At 38.2% G+C, this 12,058-nt stretch overlaps 1 protein-coding gene across 2 annotated transcripts in view; it reads left to right on the forward strand.

Annotated features, from left to right (window-relative positions):
* LOC144043236 (myosin-10-like) overlaps positions 1–12,058 on the forward strand; it is a 60,530-nt gene that overhangs the window by 14,012 nt on the left and 34,460 nt on the right. The gene's annotated exons all lie outside the window — the stretch shown is intronic.

Here is a 12,058-nt window from a genome sequence, read left to right on the forward strand (position 1 = left end):
ATAATGGCGCAACACTGCAACTGCAGTTAAAATTTGTTGCTGTCGAGCTCAGGAAACTCCCTTCTCCAATTGGCTGGCAAGTTCAGTTAAAATATCGGCCAAGTTTTTAGCAGGCTAAAATTCAGCTATATTCACACAAGTCAAAGTTAGCATCGTGTTTCAACATTCGACACTTACCCTGAAAACTCGAGTTAACTCAAAGGAGTATGGGCCGTAGAATAGGTCGTGTTTGTGAACAGTTTATTATTTTTGGGTGAATTAATTTGTAATGCGGGATTTTAGAAGCAATTCAAGTGCTCATGATATGTTTATTTATTTATTTATTTTATTCCACAAATGGCCACTTGTCACGTAACATTGCTAGTTAAACTATTTGACACAGTAACTCTCTTTTGTGATTAAGTCCCATATACTCCCTTGTGTGTGTCTGGAATCCTGCGGAGCTGCAGAGTTTAGCATTCTGATATGAGAGGTGACAGCATAAACACCCATGCACGCACATACACATGAAAACAGTCTTGTTCTGTTGAATTATTGCGGGCCCAGCCATCACAAAGAGCCTCTGTGGAATGACAAGCCACCCAATGGTTGCCATCTGCAATCGATTACTTTGCCAAACGAGTTCTGCCATATCTCCTACAGCACCTCTCCCTCTCTCGCGCTCCTCTCATTGGCCTAAAGGTGAAACCTAGAGAAAAACACACACACAAAAACATGGATGACTTCTTTAACAAATAACAAAAGGTACTATTTAAAGTATAGAAAGGACATCAACAGATAAGATAAGTAGAGGTATTAGAAAATAAAAAAACTATGTTTTTTTCCCCCTGGATTAAACCATCTATACTTTTATTCATTTTAGCTATTAAGGTAAAATCCTATGGAGGACCAAAACTGCCAAAATTCTAAATAAATAAATGACTAAAAGTGAAAATAAAAACGGATATAAAAAAATATAATTCAAAACTTAACAACAAACTTAAAACAACAAAAAATATATTTATACATAAATAATTACATCCAGCAATGGACGACTAGCTTGTCCACTGTCACCACAACTTGTGACTTGAGTTGCTCGACAACAAGTCGAGGTGACAGTGGACAAGATAGTCGTCCATTGCTGGAGCTCTCCAATGCAAGCCGGCGAGACTTCCTTGTTCGCAGAGCTGCTCACTCGACCAATGAAAGGCAGTTTGCAATGGCGGAGTCCAACCCAAAACACGCTTAGGACCGCCCACTCATTTGAATAACATTTCGACCTGGCAGTATGGACCAAAACGACCAAAATTAAAAATAAATAAATGACTAAATAAATAAATAAATGAAAAAAATAAAATAAAAACGAATATAAAAAAATATAATTCAAAAATTAAATACAAATGTATTTATTTATGTGTGTATATACTGTATATATATATATATATATATATATATATATATATATATATATATATATAGTTGTTTTTATTCCCATTTATATTTATTTTGGGGGATTTAAATTTCCCCCAAAATTTTTATATCAGTTTTTATTTTCACTTTTAGTCATTTATTTATTCATTTAGCCATTTATTTATTTTGAATTTTAGCAGTTTTGGTCCTCCATAAAATCCTTTAGCGTTGGTGGAGGCCTGCTGTTATCTTACTTGATTTAATTTATCTGTGCGGTTGTACCTTATGTTGCAGCTATGTTGCTGCCACTAAGTGCATGAGTATGAAGAGTTAATAGAGCGAGTAGTTAAAAAGGGAGCAAAAAATGTAGGCAGGAACAACACAATCAACGGTCCAGACTAAAGTGTGACATCATTACGTCTGTTTTCACTCTTGCCCCCACTCAACAGATGTTATCCGCCTTAATGCCGAGACTTGTGACAAGAAAGTGCAGCCATGGATTTTTCATTTCTAAATCTAATACTAAATACAATGATGTGTTTGTGCCATATTGCCAAGGCTTGAGTCATAGTGATATAAAGGCATTACATTTCAAATAATTTATTCCTCAGCCTAATGATGTTTTCCACACCATAGGAGCGCCTCACCATGAGAAACATGTGGGGCCTGGATTTCTTCAACACAATCGCCTCTTTTTTCTTTCACAGACTTTTCTTATTTCACCTCCACATTAAGAGCATTACATAAATATGATTTGTAAAAAATTTGAAAAGGAAACAAATCTGGCTGAATTAACTGTGGATAGTATAAGAAACCGGCAACCATGTGTCTGCAAGATATGGAGCCGAATGTCTCATTTTTAGCATGCACTGACCACAGACTGCTTTTCATTCATCTTTTCCAAGTATTTTTTTTCCAAATATAGAAATGATAATGTGCCATATTTTTGACACATTGTAAATTATTATCCTTGGATGTCTACTGTTTTTCTCTGTGTGCAATTAAGGTAATCGATGCACTGTGTGCCAAGTAATAAAGAGGAAGCAAAACAAACTTATAAATTCACAATTTCCTCTGTAAATCAAACCTCCAGTGCATCTGCTTCAAATATGTTTGCATGGGCACTATTACAAATGTACCTGTCTTAATAAGATTCTATCTTTTTGATTCATTTACTTGAAAGTTCAAAGCATTTCATTGTGGTTAAGTCAATTTTTTATGGCTCAGTGCGAGTGCATTTTTCCGTGCTTTAAATTATGTGTCTAGTCACTAAATAATTGCATGTCTTATTCTGGCTCCCTCATTGTTTCATTCCTTTGGTGATTTTTTTACACTGCTCAGAAAAATAAAAAGAACACATAATCATAAAGGTGTAACTCCAGGTCATTCGCAAGTCAGACATGGATGTCAACTTGTTCAGGAATTGTGAATGTGAATGTTTTGCCTGCTGCTATGCAAATTGAGCAAACAAAAGGTGGAAAGTACTGCCACGTAACCCCAATTAAGGGAATGGTTTTGCAATTTGATGTCACGGACCACTGAGGTCACCGCCACAGAGAAGACAATCTCTCATCTCTTCAGTTGCATGTCTAGATATTGGAGGGAGTAAATAATACAGTACAGGTGTGCGGAAGCTAAATATAACATACTAGTAATCCACATAATGAGTTGTTTTTAGGGAATTCACTATGGTTGGATCAGCTAGCGATTTCATTTTTATAACCTAGAACCAAGCCTAAGAAGTCAAAGTAGTTTTTTGTATTGTTCTGGTCATATGAACATCAATAAACATGAACTGTACAGGGACAATTCCACGCTAGGTACCTCATTAAGCTGCTACATTAAGAGCATGTAATTGTACCGCCTAGGTGTGAATGACTATGGCTTCCTCTCTTTCCTCCCTGTCGTCTGTGTGTGTGTAGAAGCCTTCACGCACAACACAGGGGGTCCCTAACTCACTGTGCTCATTTCCGTGAGGGTGTGGACGCTCACTAACCCCTGATGACAAACTATTTTGGTCTTATGATCTCAGCTGCCAACTGCCGTCACTAGTCCAAACCTGAATCAATGCAGAAACACCCATAGGATTTCAACCGCAAGTATGTCATGCAGTGACATAGTTCTATATATAGCAGATTTATATTATGTGCATTTCAGCCTTGCAACGGGTCTCCAATGTGCCACTTTCTCACCGCTGATCTGTCTTTCCAGCTGTTTGTACTCCTATCAGTTCTTTTCCCACTCTCTGGTCCGTCACCTCTTGAGAGAGTGCCACATTCCTCCTGTTGTTGCAAATTTCAAATTTCATTAGTTAATCAAGTGCAAATGACACTCGAGTCGACATTGTTACGGATGACGTTACTGATTGGCAGAGAAGAAAATGCTTTATTATGAGAGGCAAGTTGTTGACAACAAGTCCTTAAAGCTTAAAGCAACACTTAGGAACTTTTCAATCTTCAAAAAATATTTTCATAACTCTTGTGATGAAACAACAGCTAACAGCTAATTGAATGGTACCTTTGTCATGTCCTGAGGGAGTCTATATCGCTTTTACATAGGGTGACCAAACGTCCTATTTTCTTTTCTGACGAGTCCAGGACAGACCATTTTCTTACATCCTGTTTGGGTGTCCGGGGTTTTTATAAATTCATGAAAATGTCTCGTGGCATTGCGTGACTAATAAGAGGTGAAGTACACAGTGTAACTGCAACTGTTACCACAATTTTAAGGCCGGGGCAAGTATCCTTTTTTGGGGAAATGGGAATATGGTCACCCTATTTTACCGGTACTAAGCAACTTTGATGAGGGTGGTAGGAACCTTGCCACACAAATACTACAAATGTGTACTGCTTTACGGCATACAGCACTTCTCCCTTTCCCCATTTGTTGCAAAAATTGATGTTGATTTGAGCATCTGTGCGCGATTGGTGCTGTCATTGCAGGAGCTACAAAAAAACGAAAAGTTTTATCTGAGGAGACAAAAAGACACACGTCGTGGGTGCAAGTTGGTTTCAAATTGCCCACATCACACACAAGGGGAGAACTTGAACCTTATCTGCTGATGTTATGCAAGAACTCCAGTTTGTCGGTTTCTTTTTCCGCCATGTCAACCCCGGCGCACTCAGGTTGACTGTGCTCCGATTCCTCCTCCTTCTTCAAATATGGTAGGCTGCTACCATTGGCTGGGAAAACACTGTGTTCCAGCCCACAAAGGTGTACAAAGGCGCAAACGGCCATTACGTCCAATTCTACCAGCGCAAAGTCTATGGAAATACTAAAACAAAGAAAACTCCACCCAATAGAGTCCTTGGTGTTGCTTTAAGAACAACGCTAAAAGTCATAAAAACTGACGACGTGTTCTACACACCTGCTTCTCATTTCCCCTGAACATCACAACCTGCCGCAAATGACACCCACTCACCCCAGAGGCCCCGGTGCTGATAGGGACTGCTGAATTCCAACATACGCATAGATTGGTCCACACAAATGGCCAGTCAGCTCTGCAGGGTTGTCTGGCTTGCGCTTCATAGACTTGTGCATGCCTTTGAATGCCAAACTGGCAGCTGGTCCAACAGCATGGAAATTACTAATGCTTAGTCATTCAGCGGTTTACAAAAAGCCACAGTGAATGTACTGAAACATGCATAGTTTTACATCAAAAGTGTTTTATCTTTAAGCCAGAGGTCTGCAAATATCGTAACTTGTCATTAGCTATCATTAACTGCAACATTTTATGATGTAATTTGTAGCTCTTTTCCTTTTTGAAGCTATTACAAACAGAACTGCTCTACAGTAACTGTGGTTACCGTGGTATATTGTATGTCTTTTCAAAAAGGGGTTCTTGCATGTGTACTGAACCATTCATTGATTTTAATGCACTGACAAAAATAGTTAATAATCCACATGGCACAGTTTAAGATAAACACTTGAAAAAAAAGTTAACCATATTCTTCAAAGAGCATGTAACTAGGCCAGTGGTCCTGCAATGGATGGTATTGTAACTGGGGTACTCCAAATTCTCTCTCTAGCGGCCGTTCTCCATCATTTTCAAAATCTTTTGTGTTGGGGGATTTATAGCTTTTTAGCAGCGATGGGAATGTCCAGAAAGTAAAAACCCTGCCACAGTTTGGCTGTATCAGTCCACAGGTGCCTCTACTCACCCGAGCTCATTTACCTGCAAGTTGAGTAGAAGCACCTGTGGATAAAGCCAAACTGTGGCGGGGTTTTTACTTTCTGGACCTGAATTTCTTATCTCTACGTTTTAGTCATATTTTTAGTTTAGACCAGGGTTCATCAACCTTTACTGTCAAAAGAGCAATTTTAGGCCAAATAAATAACAAAAACATCAGTCTGACGCTGCAAAACATTTTGAATATTGTGATGAATGAAACTGTTAGTCTATGTACTGAGGGCCCAATAGCTAATTAGAGCTGCACCAGAAAACATAAATATGTTGCATCCAATTCATTTTCTTATACCCTTTTGTATTTTTTCATACATTTTAGGCTTTTCTGCCTTTCTGTCAAATTTCTGACATTTTTTGACAATTTTATGGACATATGGTAATTTTATGCCTCTCTTTTTCCTTTTTTTGACATTTTGTGTTTATTTTTTTTGTCTTTTTTGCTATCAAATTTCTGACATTTTTGGCAATTTTTTCAACATTTTAAGGTAGTTTTGGAAATTTCTTTTGTTTTTGGACATTTTCTGGTAACTTTTTGAACGTTTTCTTTCCTGCCTCTTTTAATAGGAAAAAAAATCATTTTGGGCAATTTCATGGACATTTTGATGGTCATTTTCTGCTTTTTCTTTTCCTTTTTGGACATTTTTAGCCAAATTGAAAGCTTTTTCATCTACCTTCCGTCTCTCTTTTTCTCACAACTTGAAAATTTGCACTCTGACATTTTTTAAATATTACATTTTTTTTTTTTATATAATCAGAAATTAATGTAAAGAATATTTTATCTGAAAAATAAAAATAACTAGAGCTGCGAGCTGCTATAAAGGTCCCTCGCAACCCTGGCCATGTTGGGTATTTGCACATTGGGGTACTTTTACATAGGACAAGGACCGTCTAAAATGGAATCATGTTCTATGATTTCGCCAGTGCTTTCAATACCATCCAGCCAGATCTCCTGAGGGACAAATTGGGGCTCAAAGGGGTGTGCCACCAGCTAACTACATGGGTTCTGGACTTCCTCACCAATAGGCCGCAGTATGTGAAAACAAGCGGCCGTGTGTCTGGTACGGTGATTGATCTGTAGTACGGGTGCGCCTCAAGGGACAGTTCTAGCGCCTCTACTGTTCACCATTTACACAGCCGACTTCCAGAGATGGGAAGTAACGAAGTACAAATACTTTTTTTCCAAGAACTGAACATGAACTTTTTCGCCTGGTGTGAGGAAAAGCGCTTCCTGATTAATGCAGGAAGAACTAAGGAGCTGGTGGTGGATTTTCGCCTGACTAAAGGTAATTTAACCCACCCCCTTCATCCAGGGAATAGACATTGAGATAGTGGACTCTTACAAGTACTTGGGTGTTCACCTTAATAGGAAACCTCTGGACTGAAAATTCTCTGAGTTGACTACACCTGCTGAGTCCTTCGGGGTGCGGAAGGACTTATTAAGGACCTTCTATGACTCTGTGGTGGCCTCAGTCTTATTTTACGATGTGGTCTACTGAAGCAGCAGCATCTCAGCTGCGGAGAGGAAGAGACTGAACAAATTGGTGAAAAAGGCGGGTTCTGTTCTGGGCTCTAGTCTCGAGACGGTAGAGGTGGTAGGCAACAGGAGAATGGTGACAATGCTATCATATATCGGGGTAACGCCTCCCACCCCCTGTGCGGGACTGTTCGAACCCTAGAGAGCACCATTAGTGCTAGGCTTCTTCACCCACGCTGTAACAAGGAAAGGTACCGAAGGTCCTTCCTACCTGCTGCTTTTAGACTTTACAATCAGCTGTACTCTCGGTAGACCATTGAAGTGGTGTGATGTGATGTTTTAATTTCAAATTCAACAAATGTGATGATTATGATGACGATGATGCACACCACAGCCATCTATTTGCACTACTGTGTTTCTCTGTTTTTATTTAACTATAGGCTACATAAGTATTTTTTATGATACATATTATTTATATACGATGTGTGATGATGTGTATTGCTGCTGGTAACGTGGGGTAAATTAAGGTGTATCTTATCTTAGCTTATCTTAAAACGAATGAGACAAGAGCAGCAGCAAAAATCATGACCCAAAATTCTGTACATTGCCAAAGGAACAAAGGAGTTCACCAGGTGGCAAGAAGTGTTTTCAACTGGTCAAGCCTATCTCCAGACTTAAACACTATACAGTATGCATTTTATATGCTAAAGAGAAGACCGAAAAGAATAAGTCCCCAGAGCAAACAGCAACTCAGAGGCTGTGGTGAATGATTTAAGAATGAAGTCGCTTCAATCAAGTCATCTCTTTCAGAGTGTTTGTGTGTTTTGTTACAAATATCACTTACTTTAAATTGTGCATCACATCAAGAAATACTGAGTGTTGATTTTGCTCTCATTAAAAGACAAATAAAGGAATTGGCCTTAATGTGGAAATAACTTTCTAGGGGAGCATATAGTATAAAAAGTAAGAATATAAACAAAACAAGATTATTGTTTTGTTTTAATAAGGGAGACAAGAGTGCAGACGAGTGTGCAGCTGTGGATAAATGTCACCAAAATTGAATAGAGATGAGTAGCACAAGTGCTCAGGATTTCTGATGCGTGTGAAGTGGTTGCCACGGTAATGGACCTTTCACTGCATTCAACTGCATTTTACGACTTCTTTTATCAAGCACATTTTGAGCTTGAGCAGCAGAGTGGAATAAATGTGTTACCCAGTTACAAGGACAACCAAGGGCAAAAAAATTTTTTTTTATAACCTTACAATGTCCCCTTGTTTACCTGCAGAGCACCTGTCACAAAAAGTGTTCATTTGGTCAGTTGCTTGATATAATAAAGTTGTAAATATTATGTGAAAACATGAAATGACATCTCGGAATTGAAGTCAGGTATCTATGTTGGCTTTAATTTTCGGAGCGTTAGGGAACGCAACAACCTTTTTGTGGCAAAACAAAACTTTTTTTCTGTCTTTTTTGTTTGTTTGTTTTTACACATATTTTTCTTAAAGCTGCAATGTGTTGAGTTGAAGATGCACATTGTTGCAAAAGCTTGATAAAGGTGACTAATGGAATTATTTGGACTTTAGTTGAGGTGGAGGGAGAGTGGGAATTTCTCTGGAATGTGAAGAATTAAGGTTTGCTTAATCCCCTTGGGAGATAAATTATTAGCAGCAAAAGGAACCCTGATGTGCAAGACACACTCTGAATGAAAGTGACATTCATGTCTAGTATGTAGGGGAGACCGGGGTATAGTTGTATCACTTTTTATACTTTTATATATTATATCATATATAAGCAAAATGTATACCAAATGAAGGACCGAATTCTTATGTATATTTTTTGTATCCATGTCAGTTTCATACTTTGTGTCAGTGCAGAGTTATAAGCCATCAAATAGAGGGAGTGAACATGACATGTTACCCCACCAGTAGGTAAGTTGTCACACTATATGGGGTAAGATGTCACACTGCATTTTGCAACTACTAAAACAAGGACAAAATGTTCCATGTTCTCCTTGTTTTTGTTAGTTTTTTTTTTACAGACATAAAAATTGTTATTCATTGATGTTGAAAATTTACCATAGTCACTGAGCAAACTTTAAAAGGAACCCCGACTGTCATGACAAGTTTGCTCTATATTATATATTTGGTTGTAACTTGTTACTAACATGACTATGAAATTCATTGTTCAAAAATCATTTCCAGTTTAATAAATTTTGTTTGAATGACGAGAGCACGGTGTGGGGGAGGGTGACTCTCCCGATTGCATGTTGTTTTTTTAAGGAATGCTACGAGGCTTAACTTGCTTTCTTGATAGGCGTTTCACATTGCTTGGCAGAGAGCCTGCCGCCATTCTACGTCACTACGCACTGAATGCGTTGCAATGTAAATAACAATGGCGGCGTACGTCCAAATAAAGTTTCTACAAAATGTATTAAACTGGAAATGACTTTTGAAAAATGAATCTCATAGTTATGTTATTAACAGCCAAATAAATAATATAGAGCAAACTTGTCATGACAGTTGGGGTTGCATTTAACATAAAATATTATGAACTAGATTAAAGTCCTTAGGACCTCCTGGCATGTAGGTCATAGCTCTCAGCCTCAAATGCCTGTTTTGCGTACCTTAAACTGAAAATTTTAGATTAAATTTAATTTAAAAAAATAAAGCATTTCAGTTAATGGATGGATGGTTCATCATGAAATTTAAAAGTCCTGACATGTGGGCATACTGTAGTTCCAACAACTGGAAAATACATTTTTAAACAAAACCGGCAAACTAATTTCCTCACTTTTCAGACTCATCATCTGAAGAACAATTCTGGCATAAAAAAACAGAGTTGCCAGAGGTGCAATTTTCATTGGCCCATTCTTTGCATATGTGACAACAAACACCAACATGATTGAGACAAGTTGCCCCAAACTACCATGTTGGCTAATAATTGCTCTAGTTTAAAGTGAATATCTCCTCTAACGAGTCAACATGATTTGCTGCTAGAATTTGTCTATGTACGATGCCTGTTATAAAATCTATGAAGTTGAATTTTTTTACTTTGGGTTGTCCAAAACAGAAAACTGGCACTCATCTCAGATCTCAATGTGCTATTCTATTCTCAGACAGTACACAACCCCTGACCATTTATACGAAGGAAATTAGTATTCCACTTTTTCGTTGCGCCCTCTGGTGGACAAGAAAATTGCAATGAGACAACTTACCCGTGATACAACTAGCCCCGGTCTCCCCTATATGAATCTTTCACACCTACGATATGATATATAAATATGTAATGTGTGTTCTGATGAGCTCCTGGAAGGAAAGAAAATGTTTTATTTGATTGGTGCATGCCTTGTCAGAGTAACATCCTGGGAAAATATGACCTACCAACGAGCTGCCAAGTGGGTCGAGCTGGCCACTTCGACCAGGTTTATGTTCTCACACTGTTAAACAAGTTTGAAAGTTAATGTAGGCATTAGAACACATTGACAGTTACAAGAAGCTATATTCAACAAAATGTAAAATGTATGTTAATTATTGGTAGACATGTATTGCAATATCCTGGATGTTTTCACCCATTTTTATTCTTGTACCGCTTTCTAGTTTAGGGCTCATAGGTTGGTGGAAGCAATAACTTGAGAAAACCACAGGAGATGTGGGATGAAAGTAATGATAGTCTCACTGAAAGATGATGGATGTTCACAGGAGAGCAAGGTCAAATGAAAGTGAAAAGAACATGAGGAAGAGAGATTAAGAAGAGAAATGGCTGTAGAAGGGGAAGCAACTGTATAGCTCATGGACTTTCACAAATGTGTTTGCTCAATTTTATTTTGCTAATTCTGTGCTCCTGCCATTACTGGTGGGTGGCCTGTGTACTTACAGTCATTTGTAATGTTTATATGTTACCTTAACCCCTGGGCGTTATTTTATTTTGATATGGCTTGGTCAGAACCAACAAAAAGCCAAAAAATGGTCAAATAACGCCCAGGGGTTAAGGGACTTATTTTTTTTTTTAACATTGAGTTGATTTTAGTTTTCATGTTGCTGTTGCTGTTGCTGCTGCTGCTGTTGCCGCCAGAGGATGTACATATGAGAAGATTTTTATACCTGGAAAGACTTTTCTGGCCCATTCATTAAAGCACTTATGTAACTAAATGTGACTTTGACCACACTAGAAAAAAAGTCATTGGTCGGTGAAAATGTACAAAATCATTACAATTTAAAACAGATTTGTTTGTCATTTTGTGCGGATTGCAGAACTGATCTTGTGTTGCTTTGCTATCCATGATGTCATATATGCAAACCAGCTCCTGCCTTAATCGTTCAAAGCTGGTTGATGTAGCTCTGTTTTGTGCCTGTGCTTGGTTTGGTTTCTGCATTGCGTGCCTGAGTTAAGAGGATTGAGCAGGACTGGTACAGGGCCATGTTGGTGCAACTGCTAACCATCAGGTTTGTGTAGATCTGTCTGCGGAAGGCAGACTGGAAGATTTTTCTAATCAAATTTGGGGGATTAGGGGGAATGTGGCCAATCAAAGCAAGCAGTTTGTTGCTCTTTCCCAACATCCAACACAAAGCTGATTGTATTTGTTTTATAAAGTATGTTCACATTTGCATCTGCTGTCTAGCTTGCCTATGTTTGATTATGAGAGGACAAAAGGGCATTTCTTTGGTGAAAGATAACACCTTGATGATCTGTAAAAAGTGATTCATGTGAACAAGGTGTGAATTTACTAGCTATGTGCAATCCTGCTTTTCATCCCATGCTCGCTTTAAACAGAATAAATGCGGAGCTCCAGTTTTCCAAATGTCTATTCAGCAAGGATGACCTCATTTGTAAACTTGTTTCAAGTTTTTAAATCCTACAAATAGACAAAGCAGCTGCAGCGTCTTAGATGGTGTAAGATGATGAATGAATGATGATGATGAAATCCTTGAAAGTATGTAGAGGTGTTTCTGAATTTATCTTCCAAGAAATGAAAAAGATCCTCGCTTCCTGCTACAAGAATTCCAGCAGA

The sequence above is a fragment of the Vanacampus margaritifer genome, chromosome 2, assembly GCF_051991255.1.
Source record: "Vanacampus margaritifer isolate UIUO_Vmar chromosome 2, RoL_Vmar_1.0, whole genome shotgun sequence".
Classification (NCBI taxonomy): Eukaryota; Metazoa; Chordata; class Actinopteri; order Syngnathiformes; family Syngnathidae; genus Vanacampus; species Vanacampus margaritifer.